A 26,175-nucleotide genomic window follows, 5' to 3' on the forward strand; every position below is an offset into this window, starting at 1 on the left:
AGTATCGGCACTGTCAGAAATTTTAGTAGCCCCAGGGATACTCAAAAATTTTTCAAACTTTGCTATCAATTGGCACACAGCCCTAATGAGCAATTAAAAAAATATTTATTGAGTTTCAAAAATTTTCTTTAGCCAGATGTGCAGTTTCTTTTGATTAATTTGTTTTTCTATTACTTTCTTGGAAAGCGATATTATCATATTCGTACGATTGAGTCAAAATTTTCTTCCGGTGGATGAACGCCGGCTAAGTCTACGATGTAGGGCAAGGGCAGCGATGTAAGATGCAAACCACGAACACATTTAGTCTGTTGTGATTATGAATAGCCTGCCTTTTTAGGAAAAAGAGTTGGTACTACTTACATGGAGCTGTCAGGAGGGGGAACGATTGTCAATTGTGTCACGGTTGGATAATAGTGACCGGAATGAGTTGCGGGGTAGTGGGGAAATCACTGTGGTTGGCATATGGAGTAATTATTGCTATCCGGACGTTGGTGGCCTGAGGCAGAAAGGGAGTTTGTAAGTAACATCCCCTACTTCGATATTCAATACTCACCCGTTTACTTACGTCACCGGCGAGTAAATTTGTGATGCATGCAGATAGCTATTTCTAGGGGTAGGCGTATTCGGGTGGTGATCCCATTCGCATGTACATGATAGGTTGCATGTGCGGGGTTTTATGCCCGGAATTGTTTCCTTTGGAACCGCAGTGTTGAAGTAGCAACCCTCGTGAAACGGACTCGGCTGTTTGCAAGTTCCATTGATGACGAATTTTTTTATTTCCCCCGAGAATCACATAGGGCTGCGGATGTTTTCTGCTGCCGACATGTGCAGTCCGATGGCACCCGAATAATTCCTTCTGCTGTTATGAGATTTGCGATAGCACCCTTAGATTTCTTTTTGTTACCGTTGGTGTTTCAATGACACACACCAGACTCATTTCTTTGACCATTGCCACATTGGTGCCCGTCAACGTCGACATATTAGCCGGTATCTGGTGGTGGCCATCAAATTTTGGTGTTGCCTTTACACGGGGCTCTTTTGGAGGAGGCCACGTTTTACGTTTTTGATAAAGGCAGGCAGATGGATGGAGCTGTGTGCCAGTGGGAGATCAAGGAAGCAAATGGGCAAGTGATTTTGTTATGATATTAGACAGACAGTACGGGCAGAGTTGTAAAGGAATCCGGGTTCACATGTCGCTGGACTTTACGTTGTAAATCTGCCTTCGGAATTGCCAGGATATTTCGGTTTTCACAGTCAAGCGATTCCACGGTTAAGTCCATTTTTGTGGCGTCTATGTCGGTGCGATACTACACTATCATTGCATCTGTGATGCCGGATTTGCAAGCTACATTAAAATTTTTTTTTGTCGTATGTACATACGTAGTGTTTACAACACACGCCAGAGGAGGTTGGTTTAAATGTTCATTACCCTACTTCAGTTTGTATAATTCAGTCAATTTTAATTTGAATGTTGACGAACGAACATAGTAAAAGCCATTAATGACGAAAATTCAGCTATGTCGACTCAACGCTTGGCTTAACCTTGTTAAGTATACCCTGGAGACGATATTGACAGACATAGAAGTCGAGAAAACGGGAATTGCCGAGATATAGCCCGGTAGAATTGAGACTTAATCTCAGGCTTGAAAGTCGTTCCCCACGTTCATACATCGGTCTTTCCAACCAGGGATTTTAAAGCCCGAAGTTTTGTTGTGTGGCGTGCGTTGATGCAAGGGACATACATCCACCCGTAAGTCGTAAGCTGCGATTGTGCGGCAAGAAGAAGACCAACACATGGACAGGTCAGTGTCAATGTAGTCGTGTTTGTTTTGTTATATATCTACAGATTGTTGTTATGTGTTTAATGAAGACATCCAAAATTTCAGCAACAAGCCGAATGGAGGGAAAAGAAGTCCCAGGACGACGGCTTGGGCTGATTTGTTCATAATACCCCGGTAAAGCTTCAAAGTCGTGGTCGTATCTTCAGCATAAAGTATTGTCAATGTAAAATTGTAACAAAGTGCTAGTGCTAAAATCTTTTCCTTTTTTCTCATAGTTGGCTCGCCCCAAAGTGAAGTCTTTTGCAAAGAAAAATCCTGTTAGAAATTTTATTTGTTCATTTTTGTGTTTGGTGTACTTATACAAAGTGCAAGTAAAAGTAATTGCGTGGCACTAGACAAATTAAGAAATAGTTGGTTTTGTTTGGTTGTCGTTTGTGTCTGTGCAGGTGACATCCACTCATCCAGCGGTTATTATCAACCTCCCAGGAGGATTAAGAAACCCTTCCGAAAATCCAGGGTTTGGCCAAGAGCTGTAAAAGAGAGGATACCGTCAGCAAATAAATTTTTTGAAATCAACATTAAATCCTGGGATACCAGAAATATTTCCCGGGTATTCATGTCAAGTAGCTGTGTTTCGAGGTAGTACCTGTCTTGTGTTTGTGTCTGTCTTACTTGGGAATGAAATTGGTTTTGTGTGTAAAGCCCAAGAATCCTGCAAAGAAAAAAAATAAGAATGTTGAAGAAAATAATTTATTATTCAAACCCAGAATTTATTATTATAACCTAGAAAAGAGAAAAAAAAAATAAAAAAACAGATTCTACAAAACAAAGTAATTAAGTTCTAAACAAATAAAGCAGAGAAAAAAAAGAAAATAAAAAAAGAGCAATTTAGAATTAGTTAGGGTTAAGAAAAAAATCGTTTTTTTTTTTTGTAAAAATTATTTATACCAAATAATTAGGGTTCTCAGCGTATGAATTCGAAAATTGGCTCGAATTTAATTAAAACAATACTAGTGTTAGTGATTTAGTCAGGTCTACGTTGTATGTTTTAGGTTAAGTGGCAAAACAAAATAATAAGACAAAAAAAAAAGCAAATAGGAAGAATAGTTTTAGTTTTTGTGTTTAGTAGTATAAGAATTATGAAAATAATTGTTTTTTAATGTTCAATGTTAATAGAATAATATTTGTGTAAGGTTTTTTAATATGGGGACGGTGGTTGCATAGGTGGTTTGTGAGGTGAGCTAAACGGTTTGATGTTTGGGAAGGTTTGAAACCTTCCTAAGTATCCTGAGCTAGTTAGGAACGGCAGCGTCAACGCCTAAAGGTGCTGCCGCAAATCCACCACACATAAATATTTTGCAGAAAAGTGTAAACCAATACGTCATTTTAAAGGGAGGTTTTTATCTATTATCTCTTTGGCAACACTGGTTTAAGCAGCTCACGCACGTGTTTTGTTTCATTGTCAAACATTTTCAGTTTGGTCAGTAATTTAACTATGAATCGTCTTGCAAACGAATAACTCTTGAATTTTATTATCAAATTGCGTGCTTTGTTAAGAAGTTCACAATACCAGAAGTGAACCAACTTAAGGGCGTGGCATGGAAAACAATGAAGGATTTTGTTTAGCACGGAATTCCTAACTTAGATTTTCTTTTTCGAGGTTACTTTTTTGTTATTTAAAGTGCATAATAAGCCGATTACTGTCCATAGTGACGTGGGGTAGATTAACATCCGCACTCTTTTTTCAACCTAACCTAACCTAACCTAAGAAAGTTCATTGCACACACAAACAACGAAAATTGAGCGAACAAGTAACATACACAAAATCAGAGTTGCGCCAATCGCCGATTTTAATAAATAGTACACTCAATATTTTGTTGTAGGGCAACTGCCACTACCTGTAAATGAATATATCTTGCGTCTATAATAACATAACTACCAAGTAGTGTACCGTAAACAGAAGAGCAACCTTTTTACTCTGTCAACGAGTTTCGTTTGTGTGTGTTTTATAGATAAGAACCATAAAACACAAACAACGAAAAATGGCGCAAACTAGTTACCTATACAAAATCAGAGTTCCAGTAATCACTGATTTTGACAGATAGTGCACTCAACATTTTGTTATTGGGCAACTGAAAAATTGAATAAATGAATATATCTTGTGTCTATACAGACAAACCCCCTTGGAAAGATTATGCCCAAATTGGATTAGACTAAAAATTGCAAAATTATAAATTAGCATTTTCTTTATATATATATACAGGGTGGCTGATGAAAGCCGCTACCAAAAAAAAATGTAATAACTTTTTTTCTATTTAATAATAATAATTTAATAATTAATTTAATTAATTAATTAATTAATTTAATTAATAATAATTTAATAATTAATTTAATAATTTAATTTAACATGAATAAAAGAAAAATGTATTCCATACACCGAAAAAAAAATGTAGCAATATTCATCATTGTAGCAATATTCATCAGCCACCCTGTATATATATATATATATATATATATATATATATATATATATATATATATATATATATATATATATATATATATATATATATATATATATATATATATATATATATATATATACATATATACATATATATATATATATATATATATATATATATATATGTGTATATATATATATATTTATTTATTTATTATTAAATTATTTATCAGGATCCACTGAATAAGCTTAAGCCAAGCGATCAGCCGACATACAATTTTTTTTAATTTTTCGCAGTACTTGGTATTGAGGATGTCAACTTGTTTTCATTTCACATTCATTTTTTGTTTACGTTTTCTCCTATTTGATGGCATTTTCAATTGGCAGATTTGACATCCTTTATGATGGCCCCAACACTTTATGGTTTCGCAAGTGACCTAACCTTCTTTAGTGAATTCTGATTATTTTTAAAGATTTCATAATATAAGGTAAAAACATCCTTCACAATTTTTTTCCAATATCAACCGTAAAAGGCAATGTCAATTTAAAATTTTCTTATAAACACTATTGTTCTTATATCAATGAATGATGTAAGATTCTAGCTTTTAGCTCAATGATTAGCGATTTCGTGTTTGTGTTTTAAGCTGCGTCTGAACAATGTGCCGCTGAGTAAAACCTCAATCTACAAGAGGTTTACCTGATTGAAAATTTCACAAATGTCGCCAGTATAATTGAGAACATAACCATCGCCGAATTTTTTTTTGTGGTTGAAACCACTTAAAGTCCTTCTGATGGTAGGAGGATTTGATGTGGCTCTTATCCAGGAACAATGGGTGTTGGTTCCATGGAGAAAGTTCGTGACTACAAATTCCTGTATTTAACCTACTCAAAGGTACGGGAAATGGGGGACACAGAGCCTGTATTCTTGCAAAGAGTAGTCTAAATATTTTTCTTTTTCCTTTGATAAGCACTGACGATTCAGTAGTAGTCTCATTGCTTGCTGGCATCCCAACTTCAAGCATTAAGGGTGGTTGAAACTGCCTCCGCAGAAAAAACAAAACCCTCATTGTGAGATGTGATACTAATGCACTTCACCAGATATGGGGATGTTCGGATATAACGAAAGGGGAGAGATGCTAAAGATATATATTATAAGTTGCAATGTGGCGATTTAAAACAAAGTGAACAACTCGACTTTTATTACCAGGAACAGGCAAGAGGTACTAGATGATACCTTTGTATCGGAGAATATAAGCGGAAGAGTATGCTGCTGGGATATGTTGGATGAACACAGTTTTCCCCGTCCTAGTTATATTAGTTTTATACTTGGAGAAAATAGTCCAAAAATGGGCCCTCGGCAAAATAGAATAAAGGCGGGGATAAATATCGGCACGCATCCTGTACGGCTATCTCTCTACCTGTAAACGAAGTGGAAGATGGTCAAAAATGTCTTAGAGCCAAACATAGGGCAAACTGCGACCCCCAGGTGGCACCCAGAACTGAATGGTCTAAGAAAGAATGCAGAAAAATCGTTAAGAGGGTGAAAGCCATAAGGGCACCACACGACTGGCACGTTTACAAGGCTGATATACACTTAGTCCCTAAAGTCTGCGTTCATGTGACAATTTCTTTTTTAATTATTAAAAAACAACATAATAAAATAAATAAAGTAAAGTTTTGTTGTATATGTTGTTTCTTTATATTTCTTAAATTAAAAAACAAAAATTCAAGTTTGCTTTTGCTTTTTTGTTCTAACGATACTTTTGTCTCATAAGAAGAAATTATGACAACCAAAAAGTCTGCGTTCACTTTGTTTATTTCGAAAGTACCGTTACTTTTTATGATGCTTGTTCTTATTTTTGATCAGTTTTAGTTCATTATCATAACAAGTGATAGTTACACGTGTTTTTTTTTAATTAATAAATTTGGAAACATGGAAATTAAAGGAAAGGAAATATGCATATCTGAAAGAAAAATAATTAATAAATTGTGGAAAGAAGGACAAAGCCTTAGAAATATTGGTGGAACAGTTGGAAAAACGTATTCTTCTGTCCAGCGCATAATTAATAATTATAAAGAAACCGGCATTATAGCTTCAAAGCCTCGGCCTGGGCGTCCAAAAAAATTATTCATTAGAGAAGAGCGCAAAGTGATTAACATGGCAAGCAACAACCCTCGAATAACATCAACCAAAATTGTTGAAAATATTAAAACAATGTTTAAAAAAAGCATCTGTGCCGAAACTGCCAGAAAAATATTACATAGAGCTGGATTTCATCGAAGAGTTGCTCGAAGAAAGCCGTATATTTCAGTCACAAATAGACAAAAGCGAATTGCATTCGCTAATACTTTCATCAATAAGCCTTTATTATTTTCTCCAACGAGAGCAATTTCTGTATTTTTGGCATTAAAGGTCGGCAAATAGTGTGGTGCAAGTCCTGGGCTGAGCTGGAAAAATAAAATTTAGTGGTGGAGTTATGGTGTGGGGGTGTATGGCTGCTAGTGGAGTGGGTCAATTAGAATTTATTGAGTCAAAAATGGATAAATGGGGTTATCTCAATATTTTGACAAAAAAAATTGGAAACCAAGTGCTGCTAAACAGCAAACTAGTTACCTATACAAAATCAGAGTTCCAGTAATCACTGATTTTGACAGATAGTGCACTCAACATTTTGTTATTGGGCAACTGAAAAATTGAATAAATGAATATATCTTGTGTCTATACAGACAAACCCCCTTGGAAAGATTATGCCAAAATTGGATTAGACTAAAAATTGCAACATTATAAATTAGCATTTTCTTTATATATATATATATATATATATATATATATATATATATATATATATATATATATATATATATATATATATATATATATATATATATATATATATAAAGAAAATGCTAATTTATAATGTTGCAATTTTTAGTCTAATCCAATTTTGCCGATTGAAATGCCATCAAATGGGAGAAAACGTAAACAAAGAATGAATGTGAAATGAAAACAAGTTGACATCCTCAATACCAAGTACTGCCAAAAATTAAAAGAAAATTTTATGTCGGCTGATCGCTTGGCTTAAGCTTATTCAGTGGATCCTGATAAATAAAATAATAAATATATATATATATATATATATATATATATATATATATATATATATATATATATATATATATATATATATATATATATATATTTATTATTTTATTTATCAGGATCCACTGAATAAGCTTAAGCCAAGCGATCAGCCGACATAAAATTTTCTTTTAATTTTTGGCAGTACTTGGTATTGAGGATGTCAACTTGCTTTCATTTCACATTCATTCTTTCTTTACGTTTTCTCCTATTTGATGGCATTTTCAATCGGCAGATTTGACATACTTTATGATGGCCCCAACACTTTATGGTTTCGCAAGTGACCAACCTTCTTTAGTGAATTCTGATTATTTTTAAAGATTTCATAATATAAGGTAAAAACATCCTTCAAAATTTTTTTCCAATATCAACCGTAAAAGGCAATGTCAATTTAAAATTTTCTTATAAACACTATTGTTCTTATATCAATGAATGATGTAAGATTCTAGCTTTTAGCTCAATGATTAGCGATTTCGTGTTTGTGTTTTAAGCTGCGTCTGAACAATGTGCCGCTGAGTAAAACCTCAATCTACAAAAGGTTAACCTGATTGAAAATTCTTTTTCCTTTGATAAGCACTGACGATTCAGTAGTAGTCTCATTGCTTGCTGGCATCCCAACTTCAAGCATTAAGGGTGGTTGAAACTGCCTCCGCAGAAAAAACAAAACCCTCATTGTGAGATGTGGTACTAATGCACTTCACCAGATATGGGGATGTTCGGATATAACGAAAGGGGAGAGATGCTAAAGATATATATTATAAGTTGCAATGTGGCGATTTAAAACAAAGTGAACAACTCGACTTTTATTACCAGGAACAGGCAAGAGGTACTAGATGATACCTTTGTATCGGAGAATATAAGCGGAAGAGTATGCTGCTGGGATATGTTGGATGAACACAGTTTTCCCCGTCCTAGTTATATTAGTTTTATACTTGGAGAAAATAGTCCAAAAATGGGCCCTCGGCAAAATAGAATAAAGGCGGGGATAAATATCGGCACGCATCCTGTACGGCTATCTCTCTACCTGTATCTCTACACCTGTAAACGAAGTGGAAGATGGTCAAAAATGTCTTAGAGCCAAACATAGGGTAAACTGCGACCCCCAGGTGGCACCCAGACCTGAATGGTCTAAGAAAGAATGCAGAAAAATCGTTAAGAGGGTGAAAGCCATAAGGGCACCACACGACTGGCACGTTTACAAGGCTGATATACACATAGTCCATAAAGTCTGCGTTCATGTGACAATTTCTTTTTTAATTATTAAAAAACAACATAATAAAATAAATAAAGTAAAGTTTTGTTGTATATGTTGTTTCTTTATATTTCTTAAATTAAAAAACAAAAATTCAAGTTTGCTTTTGCTTTTTTGTTCTAACGATACTTTTGTCTCATAAGAAGAAATTATGACAACCAAAAAGTCTGCGTTCACTTTGTTTATTTCGAAAGTACCGTTACTTTTTATGATGCTTGTTCTTATTTTTGATCAGATTCAGTTCATTATCATAACAAGTGATAGTTACACGTGTTTTTTTTTTAATTAATAAATTTGGAAACATGGAAATTAAAGGAAAGGAAATATGCATATCTGAAAGAAAAATAATTAATTAATTGTGGAAAGAAGGACAAAGCTTTAGAAATATTGGTGGAACAGTTGGAAAAACGTATTCTTCTGTCCAGCGCATAATTAATAATTATAAAGAAACCGGCATTATAGCTTCAAAGCCTCGGCCTGGGCGTCCAAAAAAATTATTCATTAGAGAAGAGCGCAAAGTGATTAACATGGCAAGCAACAACCCTCGAATAACATCAACCAAAATTGTTGAAAATATTAAAACAATGTTTAAAAAAAGCATCTGTGCCGAAACTGCCAGAAAAATATTACATAGAGCTGAATTTCATCGAAGAGTTGCTCGAAGAAAGCCGTATATTTCAGTCACAAATAGACAAAAGCGAATTGCATTCGCTAATACTTTCATAAATAAGCCTTTATTATTTTCTCCAACGAGAGAAAATTCTGTATTTTTGGCATTAAAGGTCGGCAAATAGTGTGGTGCAAGTCCTGTACTGAGCTGGAAAAATAAAATTTCGTGGTGGAGTTATGGTGTGGGGGTGTATGGCTGCTAGTGGAGTGGGTCAATTAGAATTTATTGAGTCAAAAATGGATAAATGGGGTTATCTCAATATTTTGACAAAAAAAATTGGAAACCAAGTGCTGCTAAACAGGGTTAGCAACGACATTTTGGTTCCAACAAGATAACAAACCAAAGCATACATCGGAGGTTGTTAGGCTTTGGCTTCTTTATAACACTCCAACGCAGCTTAAAACACCACCACCAATCACCATCTTTGGGATATATTGGAGAAAAAAATTCGTCAGCACGTTATAACCAGCAAGGAGATGTTACGAAGTGTCATGCAGGCAGAATGGGCGAAAATATCATCTGAGGAAACAGGGAAGTTGGTAAACTTTATGCCAAATAGACTAAGTGCAGTCTTAAACCAACGTGGCTATCCTACCAAATATTACGAATGTGTTAATATGTTTTTATTTTGTGTTTAAATAACTCTTTTGTATATTTTTAATTACTGAACGCAGACTTTGTGGTGCTTATATTTAATTGTTATCATATTTAAATTGCTCTAGATTAAAAGTGCTTAACCAAACTTAGAATTTTGTTTTTGTTTTTTAATGTTAGGAATATGAAGAAAAAATATATGTAAAAGAGTTGATTTGATTTATAATTTTATTTTGTGTTCTTTAACCAATCATAAAAGTTTGTCCGGTGAACGCAGACTTTATGGGCTATGTGTAAGAAAATACAAGGGCGAGCTGAGAAAAACGTAGAACAAATTCTGGGTGGAATTCTGCAGTTCCACGGAGGAAACATCTGTGGCCTCTAGCCTACGGAAAATCCTATCCTTGAAACCTTTTACGATAGGTTTACTTAGGGAGAATAGGTTGTCACAGATATGCATTCGTAAGAGGTTGTTCAGAAAATTTTGCCTTGGATAAAAAGCTTTTGGACGATAAAAACGTTTTGATCTATCACCGGTTCAATTACAATCAGTGATCAGTGGTTTCGATATACTCTGTTTATATCAGCATTTCGTATATAGCTGTGGGATGTCGAGAGACACAAAGGACATTTTCATTCCTCCAGCAGGAAAACCGTACCACACAAATGGGAGAGATTTTCGTCCTATTAGTCTGTCATCCTTGAAAAAAACATATCTTAGGGCAAAGGTGTCTGAAGATTTCCTTTATCGGTAGCAGCATGCATGACAAGACCACTGAAACAGCATTACACGACCTGCCAAGAAATACACAATTGTAGCATTTCTTGACAGGAGGGCCGTTTGTTTTGCTGGACAGGAAATTGAAATTTTGTTACTTTAGTTCAGAAATAAAAGAGAAGAATTTAAACTGAAATTTGAAGTTCAAGGTATTCTCTGCACAAATGTTGTTAGAGACGTTTTGATTTTTGCTGTGTTGGAGATGGTATGTAAGTCGTTGGGTAGCTGATTCCACAGACGAATTGTGCGAATATAGACTTGTCTTTCGGATATTTGAGTCCTGTTTTATTTGAATTATATTTTTCCACGTCTTAACCATTAAAAATTTAGGCTTTGATAAAGGTAAACAGATTCTTTTTCATTTATTATTTTATGAAAAAAAAACAAGAGTATTTTGCGGGTGACGTATCTATTGTATGGCATGTTATAAATCTGGTTTGCATAGAATGAAACCCTGTCATATCTTTCCGTTAACAAAAACGAACGAAAACTTTATATCAGTATAAAAGTGTAGGGGTGAAATATGTTTTCCCAAGTAACATTCTACCATGGAAAGTTGCGAAGGAGCGTGAGTTCCATAGATTTCGAAGTTTGGCATATACATTTTTGTGATCAGTCCAACTAAGATGTTTGTTAAAAATAATCCCCAGGTTTTTGACTTTACGAACAATTTCAATTTTGTAGTCACCGATACATAAATAAATTTCATTCGTATTCTCTTATGAATACGAATGGCCTTGCATTTACTTGGGTTAAGAGCTAGACCGTTTGCAGTAGCCCACTGTAACACTTTTGCAAGGTCTTGATATACAAATGCAATACTGCCATCTAATGTGGCTTTAGGTGCTGAGGCGTAAAGTTGTACATCGTCAGCGTACATTCTAATATTGCCGTGTTGGATTACATTTGCGGATCGTTGCTGTACAGAGTATACAGCAGAGGTCCTAAAATTGATTGCAAGTGGCGGTGAAGATTATCTATTATGCGTAGTGAATTGCTAACGCTATTGCAAATAAGACGATATCATTCTTGCCGTAATACTTGAGAACTCAAACATATTTGCATGATTATTTCATAATGTTGGATGATGAACAGAATCAAAAGCTTTTGAGTGGTCCAAAAGGACTAAAACTGCGACGTCGTGAGTACGTCTAAATCCTGATTATTTATCAGTCAGTAATTTACGGTCATTTGAATACGCATATATTTGTTTATGCAGTAGTTTCTCAAACACTTTAGAAAAAAAGGTAAAATGCCAATGGGTCTGTATTCGTTTAGACTCTTTTGAAAAGAAATTATTTTTGCAAGCTTCCAGATGCTGGGAAAAGTACTTGTTTTGATAATAGAATTAAAAACATGTGTTATTGGTTTCAAGACATAAGACGCAATAAATCTTATAAATTTGGGATTAAATGCATCATATCCAACCAACATACCATCAATTTCAGCCACATGTTGAAAATTTAACTCGCGATCTGAATAATTAATAATCGGTCGGTTAGAACAAGTTCCCACATCAACCATTGGAATATTTACAAACGTTTCGTTTAAGTCACTCACGTTAATTTCACTCTTAGGCTGAGTTTTCTGTTCAGCTTTTCATGTGGAATGCTGTCACACAGTATATAAAAAAACGTCGGCGAAACGCTGGAGGAAAATAGGCGAAAATGTAGGACTCTGTTTTTAGTGGAGAAATTGCAAAAAAAAAAAATAGTGGCAACGCCGGACATCATTGTAGGTATAATTTTTGTTTTATTGGTTTTAATGATTTGTTCTTTTTTTATTTTATTTATTTCCAAAAAAAAAAAATTAATAATAAAACCATAAATGCAAATAAAAAACGTCTTTTGGTATGAAAATCAAAACAAAACATAGCTGTCAAATTCCGCTGGCGAGACTATTCTGAAAGCAGAATAGAATACCAACCCTTGCTGTAGACGTTTTGGATATACCACACATATGACAGATTTCATTCCAACTATGCTTTCCTCCAACGGCCCTTTTAAATTTGTTGCCTTAGTACTCCAGTTTAGCGCGATTTATATGTGCCACGACAGTTTTTCGACAATCTTGGTAAGACTTGTAAAGCGTTGCGATTTTATATCTTTTCCAGAGTTTATAGTCGTCATTTCTCTTTTCTATAAGTATTTTATTCTCTGACTAAACCTAGGTTTAGCTTGGTGTTTTATGGTTTTTGTTATCATCGGAACATGTTTGTTGTATAAGGAGGCTATAGTATCCGTCAACAATTAAGCATCTTCATCAGCACTCGAACTAAAGTACAATTAATCCTATCTTAGATTGAGCAGGTCGCTTTTCAAAACCGATTGGTTAATTTTCTTAAAATCTCGATACGAATAACTTTCACCCTGACATGTTTGTTGTATAAGGAGGTTATAGTATCCGTCAACAATTAAGCATCTTCATCAGAACTCGAACTAAAGTACAATTCATCCTATCTTAAAATGAGCAGATCATTTTCAAAGCCGATTGGTTAATTTTCTTAAAATCTCGATACGAATTACTTTCACCGTGATATGATTTTGTAGCATTATATATAAGGAATATCATATCGTGTCTCGAGAAACCAGAGCCTGTTAATTGGTCGTAGTGAAGAACTTTGTCCTTATTGCTAACGAAAATTAGATCAATCAGTATATTTATAATGGTGGTAAAGACGTTGAAGTCACCAGTTAAGATAATGTCATTGTACATAATGGATATTGACTGTAATTTTGCTGTTAATGTTTCAATGGGTATGTTCTTATTTGGTCTTTATACACAGCCTAGAAAAATTTTGTTACCTCCTAATGTTAGCCCCGTGAAAATGTGTTCATGATTTTCTCCATATTCCGTAGTACAAACTACCCGGCATATAAGACCTTTGCGAATGCAAATAGCAACGTCTCCCCCATTTGTTAAGCGAAATTTATATCAAACATTTTGGAAAGAGAACCATTGGCATATGTTGGTGTTTTAAACCTCGTGCATTGGGTATATACTGTAGTTGTCAGACCTATAGTACTATATGGTATTGCTTTCTTGTGGATGGTGCTTCAAAAGCCCATCTACTTGTTTAATACTACTTGCTTGTGCATAACAGCCGCACTGAGAACGACACCATCTGATGCACTGAATTTTATGCTACCCCTATGGCTCTACACATTGTGGCTAGGCAAATTTCACAGATCCAGGCAGTGTGGATTAAGCATTGCCTGCGCCGCTTTTTGATAAAACGTATTGTACCATTATTTCTAATAGAACCTATTGGAACTGCAAAACAATAGTAACCGAAATTACCTAGACTGAGGAAGAATCAGGCCCGAGGGACAACGAATGATAGATCGTCACAAAGGCGGGTTGTGAACTTTGCAAAATTATGTGATCTAATCTAATCTGCCGCTTTGCCGTCGCTGGCTCGAACAGAACGTCCAAGTCATTGTATCCGTCATGACAGTTCACTGTCTGATCGGAAAACGTACTTACAGACTGAAGGTTGCAAGTAACGATTTTTGCAGATCCTGTGAGGACGTCGAGGAAGAAGAGGCTATAGAATCTGCTGTGTGTAACGCAGCAGATGTTCGGTATGGCACATCTGCTCACGTGTCTCATATAAAGTCGGTTGATACGGGATAATCATGAGCACCACACAGGTTGGAACTTTGAGCTCCGACTTGTGTGGTGCCCATCGTTATCACGGAAAGCGTCCACAGGTTGCGGTTGGTGGAGCTCCGTTTTTATGCGGAGTAGCTGCAAATGCGGCGGCGGGCAGTCAGCGATTTTCGAGAGGAGAGTCTCAGTGAAGAGGCAGGTGGCAATGGCTCTTAATTAAATACTGAGTTCCAATGATACTCGAGATGACAAGGCGTGTTATTCAAATAACCAATGGCCAACATCAGCGTCTGTTCCCAGGTTAGGAGCCACTGGAGGCGAGCGTCTGATCTTGGAGCAAGCGGCGCGCAACAACGAGGGATACATGTCCGATCTCACAAAACCCACACGGTTTGGGCGCTGGGCCAGTAACCCAGGAAAACTATGAGAATTACTATGTAAAACAAAGGAAAAGTAAAACCGGACCTCCCCAACGTTGACGACCAAAGCAAGCGAAAAAAGGACCATGATTTGCGGATCTGACCGGACCTTCTCTTTAGAGAAGGTGCAGTATACGCGCTGGCGGATGTATTAGAGAAGTTCAAGGCAGATATTACTACCTTACAGGAAGTGCGATGGACTAAGAATGGCGTCACAACAACACCAAACTGTGACGAACTATTCTAAAGCTGCCATAACACGAGGCATGAATTTGGCTGCAGATTTGTGGTTAGCCGGAGACTGAAACACATTGTCTAAAGCTTTACTCCGGTGGATGAGAGGCTAGCCACAATCTGAATAAAAGCCTAATTCTTCAACATCAGCCTTTTTTGTGCCAATGCCCCGACAGAAGACAAGGACGAGCAGACCAAGAGTATTTTCTACGAACGCATGGAGAGATAATATGACCCCTGCCCCGCCCATGATATTAAAATCGTTCGAATTTAATGCGAATATAGGAAGGAAGACATTTTTGGTCCAACAGTCGGAAAGTTAAGCCTCCAGGAGATAACGTCCGATAATAGGTTGAGGCTAATAGATTTCGGCGCGGCAAAAAATATGATAGTTAGCAGCACAAGATTTCAACATAAAAATAGTCACAAAGCCACATGGCTGTCAACCGACCAAAACGCGAGGAACCAAATTGATCACGTTATGATAAATAGAAGAAGAAGAATAAATAGAAGAAAAATAGAATAGAACAATTAGTGGAGCGAATATAGATTCGGATCATTACCTTGTTGCAGCAAATGTTCGCACCTATTTGAAAATGGGGAGGATAGTACGATCTGACACTGCACGGAAGCTGGAGATTGAAAAGCTCCAAGCAAAACAGATGGCAACGGCATACTCCACTCGTCTGACCCAACTGCTTGATGAAAGCACTCCTTGTTCCGATGATATAATGGCGCAGTGCCAAACCATGCCCACTCCATGAAAATGCCGCGAAATCCGTACTTGGGTACCGGAAGGCTCACCCAAGAAACCCAAGGTAAGACCAAGAGAGCCGAGATGTTACTGAAGCCAAGGATGCGCGCATATAGAGCGACCCAGCAATCTGTAACAGCGCGCTGGGTGAAAAAGAGGTATAGGGAGAAAAGGAGAGAGGAGGAACGTCTATTCCGCATAAAGAAAAAGGAAATGGAAAGACGTGAGTGTGAGCGGGTTGTATGTACAGGAGTCAGAATGAAGTCCAATAATTCTAGCAGTAATTAAACTTCAGACCGATGGCTTTGGTGCAGGCACATCCTCCTGCAGAGACAAGGAAGGAAATCTGGCAACTGACACAAATAGCATGCTGAGGACATGGAAAGAACATTTTAACCAAATGCTAGTGTCCGACGTTGGCGGCAAGAAAATACCGCAGAACCAATCTCTAATGATGGTATAGAATGTTTACCTCCTATCAGAATGACAAGCCTGTTTGCGTAATCTAGCTTGAACAACGCATACCCGATGATTCGAACCTCAGCATACTATGTCCCGTACACAAGAAAGAAGACAAGACGGAATGTGCCAACTACAGAGGAACAAGTCTCCTCCCCATCGCATACAAGATATTCTCGAGCGTACTGTGTGACAGATTAAAACCTAAAATCAATTAGATAATTGGGCACTATCAATGCTACTTTAGACCTGGTAAATCCACCCTGGACCAGATTTCCACACTGCGCCAAATCTTGGAAAAGACGCGAGAAGGACAAATTAATACCACAAAGCCGCTTTCGATGCCCACAAAGCAGCTTTCGATACCCCTTTACATTCAAGGGTATTTCAAGTCATGTCTGAGTTTGGTATCCCTGTAAAATTAATAAGACTCTGCAGGATGACACTTGCTGATACACGTTCCTCAGTAAGAATAGGAATGAATCGCTAGGAATCAAACGAGGTTTCATACAAGGAGAAAGTCTATCGTGTGATATTTTTAATATCCTGCTGGAGAAGAATATACGAGATGCAGATGTAAATAGATATGGCACACTTATCACACCTGCTACTCGCCTATGCCGACGACATCGGCAACATAGGTCGGTCACCGGAAGTAGTAACTGCAGCCTTTGAAAAAATCGAAAGAGAGTCAGTGAAAATGGGTCTGGTAGTTAATGGAGATAATACGTAATGGATGGTTTCAACACCCAAAACGCCTTGTACAACCGAATAATGAAAATGGAGAAAGTTGGAAACCACAACTTTGAGATTGTGAGCAACTTCATTTACCTTAGCACCGCCGTAACCGAAACGAATGACATCAGTTTTGAGATAAAGGTACACCGGGACGACCAAAAGCCCGATGGGACTATCAAGTGTTGGAAGACACATTGAAACTTGGTATCTGAGGTTATAAAATGAACAAAGAAGATCGAAGAGCTTGGAACGCTATTTTGCGTTCATCTAGTGGACCAAATGTTCTGTCATGGCCAATTTAAGTTATTATTTAAAAGTTATACAATTTGATTTTCGACAAATTCCTAACCCTGTCCGCTGTTTCAACTGCAATATCTGCTAAAATATTGAACACGTATTACTGCTGAAGAGGAAACAAATTGTTGCTATGATTTAAAAAAATTTGCAATGCTATGTTGGAGAGTATATATTTGCATGGAATTCGCCTATAGTATTTTACTTTTACGTTTTATTGTATTTAGTTTTCTACTTTATTTTAGTATTTATATTGTTATTATATGTATTTTATGTTATTGTACTTTATTTTATATTATATTATTTAATTTTGTTGTTGTTTAGTTTGGTCAAGTTTTAATTGATTGTATTTTACATTTTCAATGTGAGCAAATGTACTTATTTGAGGAGATTTGCAGCAAATCTCCTTCCAAATTCAAATGCAACGCTGAGTTTGCATTGAATGCCGGTTATAGTGATTTTTGGACATAAATTTTTCTTAACATTTGGCAATTTCGTATTGAAATTATAAAATTTAGTAGTAATTTAATAAAATCGTTTCACTAAATTAATTGCTGACCACAATGTATATGCTGAACACAATATAAATGCTAATCACAATAAAAAAGCTGTCAAAAACGTCACTGTTGACAAATAAAAACCACATTTAATCGTTGTGGAAACGGGTTTTGGAGATTATCTCAAATCAAGTGGATTTGGGCTCTAGTGGAAACATGGTTTAAGACTTACAATATTATTTTTAAGACACGTTACATTGGTTTTATACTAATTTAGACTCAAAATACAATTAACACGACTTGAAAGCTAATATCACAGTTTGTTTCACGGTATTGCAACGCCGTAACTAGCGCTTATGTTGTCAGTGTCTTCTTTATGGTTCATCGTCCCCCCAATGTTTTGTTGAAAACGAAAGCTTTCTATCATAAGTCTCTTTTCGCTCTTTATCTAAATAATATTTTTACGTTGTCAAAGTCTGGTATGTGGCCTGTGCTAAGAGTGTTGTGCAAGTGCTGCACAGTTATTTGATATCAGGAGGAGGTGTCCAAGGAGCAATCCTTCTCCTACCATCGATACATCAGGTTTAGAATAGCACGGACAGCTCCGAATCTGATAAGCTTTCGCCATAAGATGAATAATAATATTAACAGGATTACGACTACAAAAGTGGGGTTTTTCGAAGATAGTTGTCCTCTTCGGGAAAGAAAACCCCTGGCTGACTGGAGAGATTCGCAATATTTGGAAAGAGGTCCGCACACTTTGCAACAGAGCCCGTCGTCAAACGGGTAGGTTTACTGGGATGTGTACTACACACGAAGGCTCAAGGAATACAATCACATTACCAGCGATAGCGATAATTACGCCGCGATAATTACGCCGCTGAGATAAAAAGGCAATGGAGGCCATGTTGAGGCTTTTGATGAAAACGCACTTTACCCGGGTTACGAAGGGACTTACGGAGACACCGGAATCTTTGAATAATGAGGTAGATCGAGATTTATCATTACTGAAATTTGGGTAAAGAAAGCCTTCAGAAACTTTGAACCATTTAACTCCGAATGGTTCATATACTCCGAAAGTCTGGCAGGAGGCAAGGGTAGTATTTATACCCATGGAATGTAGTGTAGATGGCATAATAATGCGTAGGACATTCAACGAACTGCTGAACAAATAGCATGTCTATGTCAAGGGAAGGTCGGTGAAGACTGCCCTGCACGAGGTTGTGTACAAAATGGAGGAATCATTCGATGCCAAGACGTGCTTTTAGTAGTGTGCGGACTAACCCGTTGATGCAATCCTTAGAACATTAGCGGATGGACCGGGTACTTAGAGAATGGAACCCATATGCTAGGTAACAGATAGACAAATTGTGAGTCTCATGACATAAATATTATGGATAAAGTAACACAGGGCACGTTAAAAAAAAGCATTTTATCGCCCTTCCATAGGGTAACTACCATTAATGACCTATTACGGAAGCTGACTGAAGAGGGGTCTGAACTCGTCTGCTACGCAGACGTTGTCATCTTCGAAGAGGTCCGGATCGGAATCAGCTATACAGAAGGGCCGAAAGGGTCTCACAAATAAAACACGACTGGGCTAGACTTGGACTGACGGAACTCCGGTATTGGCATCTAGGAGATCATGATATACAGATGGATCAAACCTATAGGACAGGTGGACCTGGAGTCTATATTGAGATACCAGGAATTGAGATCTGTTTTCGACTGCCTGACCATAATACGATCCTGCAGACAGAGATCCGGGCGATTACGGGATGAGTGAGGTGTCGAGTCTGAACATCTTTACGGACAATAAACAGGCCATAGTAGCAACACAAACCAGGACGGTAAGGTCAAGAACAGTCTTAGAGTTAAAAAAGGAGATTAAGGCCTGCTTTGAGAATGGCACAATCCCCATCGTTTGGGTGCCGGGTCATAGTGGAGTAAGAGGGATTGAAGGAGCAGACAATTTGGAAGTGAAGGTCAGAGGACTGTCATCAATAAACTTGGTTAACACGAAGCCTTTCGGGTCAACGCCGTCCGAGACACTGTGGAACAGCGATACAGTCGGAAGGAAGGCGAAAATCATATGGGGAGATCCGGATGATGAGAAGACGAGTCCATTACTGAAAGGAGGTCCGTATAGCTTTCGGTATAATAACGGGACACCTAGCACTACGAGCTCACTTATGATAAATCGGTGCTGCAATTGATAGCATGTGTAGGGCATGCGGGGAAGGTGATGAAACGTTGGCGCTTTTCTTATGTCATTGCCCGGCTATCGGGGCTTACAGACACCGGTGCTAAGGTGGGAACACAATACCCGACATAACCCAACTTAGGGTGGGTTATGGAAAATAATAGAGGATTTTGTAAGTGGCACGGAATCCCTGAGTTAGATTCTCTTCTCCTCTTTTCAACCTAACCTACTTTATTGAAGTTTATTCTATTTTAGTTTACTCTCTTTTATTTGATCCTATTTTATTGTAGTTTATTTTATTTTATAATTATTTTTTGTATTTCACTTATGGTGAATTTGATTGTACAAAAAATCAAAATGTTGTGTTCGTTTGTCCAAAAAATTTAACCCCACCACCTTGTATATTGTTCAAAATAACTGCGTGCACTAAATATCATATTGGGTGAACTGTGCGTAACTTCACTCGTAAAACAACTGATTGCCGTCAGCAAATCTGGTTTCAAAGAAGGAAAGCAGAAGAAGAAAGCTATATATTAAAAATTGAGATAAGAAATGGAAATAGCGCGTTTTATTTAGAATATAAGATGCATTGAAAGTTCTTTATCCGAAGACGAGGGTGCGATTTTTACCGTATTATTTTATCGAAATGACTACAAATAAACATACAAACATGTTCGATTGAAAATGTAAATCGTATTAGTTGCGAAAACGCATCTATGATACAATTACCACATGTATGGCTGTCCTTTTTCCCACTGCATGTAATTTTGTATAATGACAAACTTTTTTTCTGTGGCAATTACACTTCTTCCGTAGTACACATGATTTTATGCGTCTGTTGGAAGTTGTATTGATGGCTTTGAACGCTAGACAACGGCAACGGCTTTCGCCGTTGCTCCAAATGCCCAGGTTCGAATCCCGGCCGGGTTCTCCCGAATTTTTTTTTCAAGTTTTTTGCCTATTAAATTAAATATTAAATTTACAATTTTTGTTTGTTTCTCTTTCGAGATGAGCTCAATGATCGAATATTGCCGAAACGCGTCCCATAGTGGTTGGTGCTGCTATCTTTGGCTTTCCTTTTCCATTTGCAATCTCCGATCATTGAGCTCATCTCGAAAGAGAAATAAACAAAAAAAGAACATATTTTTCTTCAAAATCGGATTTTCGATCGATTTTCATAAAGTTTGGAGGAGAACAAGGTGTATTAATGAAGGTGGCCTCACGCGAACAGCTGAAAACTGCCGGCCAATTTGATAGTATTAAAATGTTAGTTCCGAATTCTCAGCAAACCACCCCATTTTTTGCACGTGATCTTAGTTTGAGTTTCTCTTTCTCACATTTAACTGGCACTCGTACATAAACGAGGTATAGTTTCTTTGGTTGTGTTGAGAACAATACCAATTTTGAAATGACATCTTGATGACGAGATGGCGGATTGCACCATATGATTTGTGGTTGTTAAACAAATGAGACCACCTTTAACTGTTTCTCCATTGAGGAGAAATAAGCGGCATTAAGCAGAACGTTGATAGCTCGTCGTAAAAATTGGTCAAAATTATTTTTTTTTTAAATATTTAACATTTATTGTTCCTTAATTTTTTTATATATTTGCGTTAAATTTTGTGGACATAAATGTAATTTAAACCAATTGAGCGACGCAAACAATAGCCTGCTAAATTAAAAACTAGTCCAAATTAAAATGAGCGCAACAGAAAAAAATTCATCAAAATACTGATACTGGTTCGTCAAAACTATCACTATAAAACTAAGACATTCGCAAAGCCAAGCACATTTTGAAGGCTTGAAAGATTAGAATCGGCCTGCAAATAGTGTGTTGGGAGGCCTTACAAAATTCAGCTCAGATTTAATTCACATGTTACCGCCAATGGACCAATTCCTGCAAACATTAGCGATGACTGTTTTCAAAAAAAAATTGAGAATCTTTTCCAATTTCACAGTAACAGAAAAAATTTTAAAATTTTCAATTTTGAAAAAATGTGCCCCCCCAAAATAAAATCCTGGCTACGTCCCTGTTTAGAGGCAATGAACGGATTTAATGTTTTCAGTTCGCTTTTTTCAGACAACATATGTTTTGCAGCACGATCGGCTAAACCGTATCCAAATATATGTAGTTTTTACAAATGTACTTTTCAGCTACTACTTTCTCAACAACTTATAATTCTCCTTTTATTCCAGCACTTTGTTTTGCCTTGTATCTCAAATTAAGTGTGAACCGAAGCACCTACGCCATAATTCATTTCAATCTGTTATAGTTCGAAAAACGATTAAAATCGTTAATAATGGATTTTAATTGCCTCGCCACCAGTATTCTATAATTTGAAGGAAGCTCAACTTTACTTCGATCAGCATCTGAAGTTATTTTGTCTCAATTGGTCACTCTACTTCACTTTTCATTAAAAATATGGGACCATTTTTCCATCTTCCGTTGAGGTCAAATACTTTGGTTAAGTTTGCCCTTTTTGCTTCATCTACGGGATTATTTGCACCTTGACACCAGTTCCATTGTTCCACATGACTGCTCTCCAAAAATTTCCCCCACTCGATTAGCCACTGCAGCATCGTTGTATATTCTGCCCTAAAAACAATATTTTTAATGGTTTTTTATTATTAATTCTTTAAACCCTAGTTCCATGACTGCGGCCTGCAATTCCAACTTGAGTGTCATATGAAATCTATTTGGGGCACAACTTGGTTTGCCCATGACGAAAACAACTTTGATATCACTACTTACCACTCGCCTATAACCCATCGCAGCCATAGCATCCGCAAATATGTGAAGTTCGACGTCATTATATGCTGGATAATAATACCTTGGCATCATAAATTCGCTTACAAATCTAAACGGTTGGAGGACGACTTTAAACACAAAATCTCTCGTAGGGGTGGAATTTTACCACCTATTTATTTAGTTTTAAATCAAAACATAAACATCTGATGCGGGTACCAATCGAGTATTCGTTCCACTCTATCATAGCAAAAGGTGTTGCCACTGCTACCTTTGTCATCGTGGTACCACACTCATCGAGCACTTTTTCGAGTTGTTTTCTATGCCCTGTAATTGGAGTCCCGCAACTTTATACATTTTTATGACATCTTTCAGTACATTGACTGCATCTTCTTCAGACTAAAAACAATCGATATAGTCATCAACATAGTGACGATCGATGATACTCGTACTATGACTGGCTCTGGGTTAGTCCAAACGGCGCTGTGTTCATCCAAACATTTTCATGCATTTAAATTTTTCACAAATTGAGCAATTGTGGGGGAACATGTGGCAGCGAATATCAGATGCTACATGATATAGATATCCACTGGCAAATTCACGTCTCCATTCCTCTGTAACAATCTTTGACAGTTTTGATCTGTTTTCGTTACAACAATTCGGTGAAACATTTCCTTTATGTCTCCGCATACTGCGATTGGGCCTTCTCTAAATTTAAAAAGAATGGTGATTAGTGGTTTATTTATGTTTGAGCCTGATATTAGGACCTTGTTCAAAAAAAAGTAGTTAATTTCAGCCGCGGCGTCAAATACAAGACGAATACACTTTTATTGGGATTTTTGACAGCAAATTGTGGAAAATAAAAAACACGATTATATTTGGCTTCTTTTCGCAATATAATCATCGATTTTTAATCTATATTCAATTCCATAAAATTTTTTGCTCTATGATATATAGACGTCTTAGTGCCATATCGTACGACTCCAGAATAAGGGGTACATTTTCCTTCCTTTAAAGAGGACATTCGTATCCACCATTTACCAGTCTTGCAGCATGGTTCAATAACTGCATCGCCCTTTCATTTTCCTTCGTTTTTGTATCAACTTTGTTTTTGGAAGATCACTGGCAATGGAAGATCAGCTGATAAATAAACATTGAAAATTGTATATTTATCTTTGTAGTGGCCAATTCCACTTATTAATTTTTTCGGTATTTTGTGAAGTGAGGGTGAAGTTCCGGAAAATCTCTTTACCCGTTTATATCAAGCTCATTTGCAATGTCTGTGTTCAGTATAGACACATACGCTCCGTCGTCGTCAAATAATTTACCATATATCGTAACGGGTAGAATTTGGAACAATACGTTTTCGGTGCGGCATGTTGCATCTAGTGGCAGATGTGGTTGCAATTGGCAATATGTCGTTGACCATATAGGCTAGACCTAATGTGGAAAGCAAATTTGCAAAGTCGACGATTGTGGCTGGTTGCTGAAGGTGCAGACATTTTTCTGTCCACAGCTTGGATGCTTATTCACTTAGAAGCGAAGGATTTGATAAATGGTGCTCAGCTTTGGCGTTACATATTTGTTAGCGTAGTTACATATTTTGTTAGCGTGGTTGACTAGTGCTTCAATATTGTCATTGGCTAAAAGTGGCACTGACCTTACTTTTTCAATTTGGCTCCTGATCAACTGTTCTGATCGACCAAAGGTATCTTAGAGTTGTTTCAAAATGGCGGCGATGTTTCTTGAATTGCCCAAGAGAGATTCTACAGATACCTTTGATCATCCCTTTAAAGTATCTCTTAGGCGCATGATGTTGTGTAAGTTTGAGTATCCAAATTCAGTGGCTGTGCTTTCAAACGACTCTTAAAATGTCTGACATTATTCTTGAAGGGCTGTTGAAATAGGCAATGGATACATTTTCTTTTGTGGCAAAAGTAATGAATTTTGTGAGTGTGAACTGTGGGCAGACATATTTGAGGTTATGCATGATCTTGGTGGCGTCTGGTGAATGTGAAGATGGTGTTGGCAAATGTGAAGATAGTGCCATATGACTTACGTGCGCCGGCGGTGGTTGGCTACGTGTTTGTTGTAATTGTGATATCAAAGAAGGCAATGCAGACAAAGATTGTAAATTGGCGAATTGTTCTTACATTTGGTTGGCGGTATTTTGTATTTGTTGTGTCGAAACAAGAAACTCTGTTTGCATTTCCTGCATTTGACATTGCATTTGTCCATTAAATATTTCTTTAACTCAGTAATTTCATTTGCAGGTTTTACAACTAAGCCTGGTGAATTGTTTGATGATGATGATTGTTTTTTGAAGCTGAGAAGAAGAAGAATTAACATTATTCAGGTTGGCTGGAGGTGCACTGGTCGAAGCGGCGTTTAAGGGTTCGTTTTGAAGACTGTGAGATGGAGTTTTTGCTTTTGGCGAATGGGCTATTGGCTTCGGCCTCTTTCCTTCGTCTGGTTGTCGGACTTAAAAACAACAAAGAAGTAACGTTTTTGACAATTTTCACAAACAAAGGCTTCAATAAATTATGAATAATCCATAACCGGCAGATTGCACAATTAAGCTTAACCTGCGTTTGACAAATTAAAAGATGTTTTATTTGTGCGGTTAACAAGTGACCGCCGTTGTTGTTAACATTGACGATGTTGTTGCTAATTCTCTTTAACTAAATATTAAAACAAAAGGTAAAGATTTAATTTTCTTAAAATAAAATTTTAACACAATAAAAATGAAAAATTTAAAGTTAAACTAAACGGGTAACAGGCTTATTTATACCAAGACATGATTATAAATCACAACAAAATGAAGTTGATGGCTGGGGAATTTCTCTGAATAGGGACAGTTGTTCAATTATTGACAACACAGGGTTACCCCCACCACCACCTTCAGACTGCCAGTGCGGGATACACCCACAGAAGGTGTTCTATAGTCTCTTCTTCTCTTTCGATGTCCTCACAGCTTCTGCAAAAGTCGTTACTGGCAACCTTCAGTCAGTCAACAAGTTTTTTGATAAGACAGTGACAGTGACGGACAAAATGACTGTGACATATGTTCTTGCCAGTGACTGAAAAGCGGTAGACCTTTTCAAGTCTGGATTAGGCCACAATCTATCATTCGTTATCTTTCGGGCCTGCGCATGCCCACAGATTTCAGTTTCCCTGGAGAGTGTAAGGTAGTTCCTAATCTCGAGAGCTTGTTCGCCTTACAATTCTCTGGAATATATCTATGGCACGGCACCCAGAACAGGTGAGTTTTGAACTGTTCAGCCATCACGATGAGGTCTGCGATGGTCGAGGGCGGTTTTTGTGTTCAGAAATACATTCTCCAGGGACTAAATGGCTGCCTAGCTGTCCGAGAAGATATTCATTCCAATTTTCGTAATGATATTATATCTTAGCTATTCCACCACTTCCTTAATTGCAAGGTCCAATTCTAGGTAACTTTTATTACCAGGGATAAAATAAGTTACATAGACTACTATACAGATGATTCCAAACTAGAAGACTAGACGGCTCTTTTAGGAAT

At 37.0% G+C, this 26,175-nt stretch overlaps 4 long non-coding RNA genes across 7 annotated transcripts in view; 2 read left to right on the forward strand and 2 right to left on the reverse strand.

Moving 5' to 3' along the window:
- Positions 1 to 648, reverse strand: part of LOC131994877 (uncharacterized) — a 12,926-nt gene extending 12,278 nt beyond the window's left edge. For 2 of the 3 annotated variants that reach the window (XR_009396912.1, XR_009396910.1), the window contains exons 1-2: positions 554 to 640; positions 361 to 496 (exon numbers count right to left, since the gene is read on the reverse strand). This is a non-coding gene — a long non-coding RNA (uncharacterized LOC131994877). Of the gene's footprint in view, positions 1 to 360; positions 497 to 553 lie in introns of all 3 variants that reach the window. The other variant, XR_009396911.1, reaches the window with a different exon arrangement.
- LOC106094564 (uncharacterized) lies at positions 2 to 25,398 on the forward strand. Its single transcript, XR_001222577.2, has 3 exons — positions 2 to 276; positions 338 to 516; positions 24,908 to 25,398. It is a non-coding gene; the product is annotated as an uncharacterized LOC106094564 (long non-coding RNA).
- On the forward strand, positions 1,388 to 2,615 carry LOC106094563 (uncharacterized). The gene is made up of 4 exons (XR_001222576.2): positions 1,388 to 1,408; positions 1,489 to 1,802; positions 1,887 to 1,993; positions 2,057 to 2,615. It is a non-coding gene; the product is annotated as an uncharacterized LOC106094563 (long non-coding RNA).
- On the reverse strand, positions 2,095 to 3,436 carry LOC131994879 (uncharacterized). 2 transcript variants are annotated; one of them, XR_009396914.1, is made up of 3 exons: positions 3,352 to 3,436; positions 2,376 to 2,493; positions 2,095 to 2,311 (listed from the first exon to the last, which is right to left on the reverse strand). It is a non-coding gene; the product is annotated as an uncharacterized LOC131994879 (long non-coding RNA). The 2 variants fall into 2 exon arrangements; XR_009396915.1 differs by lacking the exon at positions 3,352 to 3,436 and adding an exon at positions 3,228 to 3,338.
- Positions 25,399 to 26,175: the final 777 nt, after the last annotated feature.

The sequence above is a fragment of the Stomoxys calcitrans genome, chromosome 2 (genome assembly GCF_963082655.1).
Source record: "Stomoxys calcitrans chromosome 2, idStoCalc2.1, whole genome shotgun sequence".
In the NCBI taxonomy this organism is placed as follows: Eukaryota; Metazoa; Arthropoda; class Insecta; order Diptera; family Muscidae; genus Stomoxys; species Stomoxys calcitrans.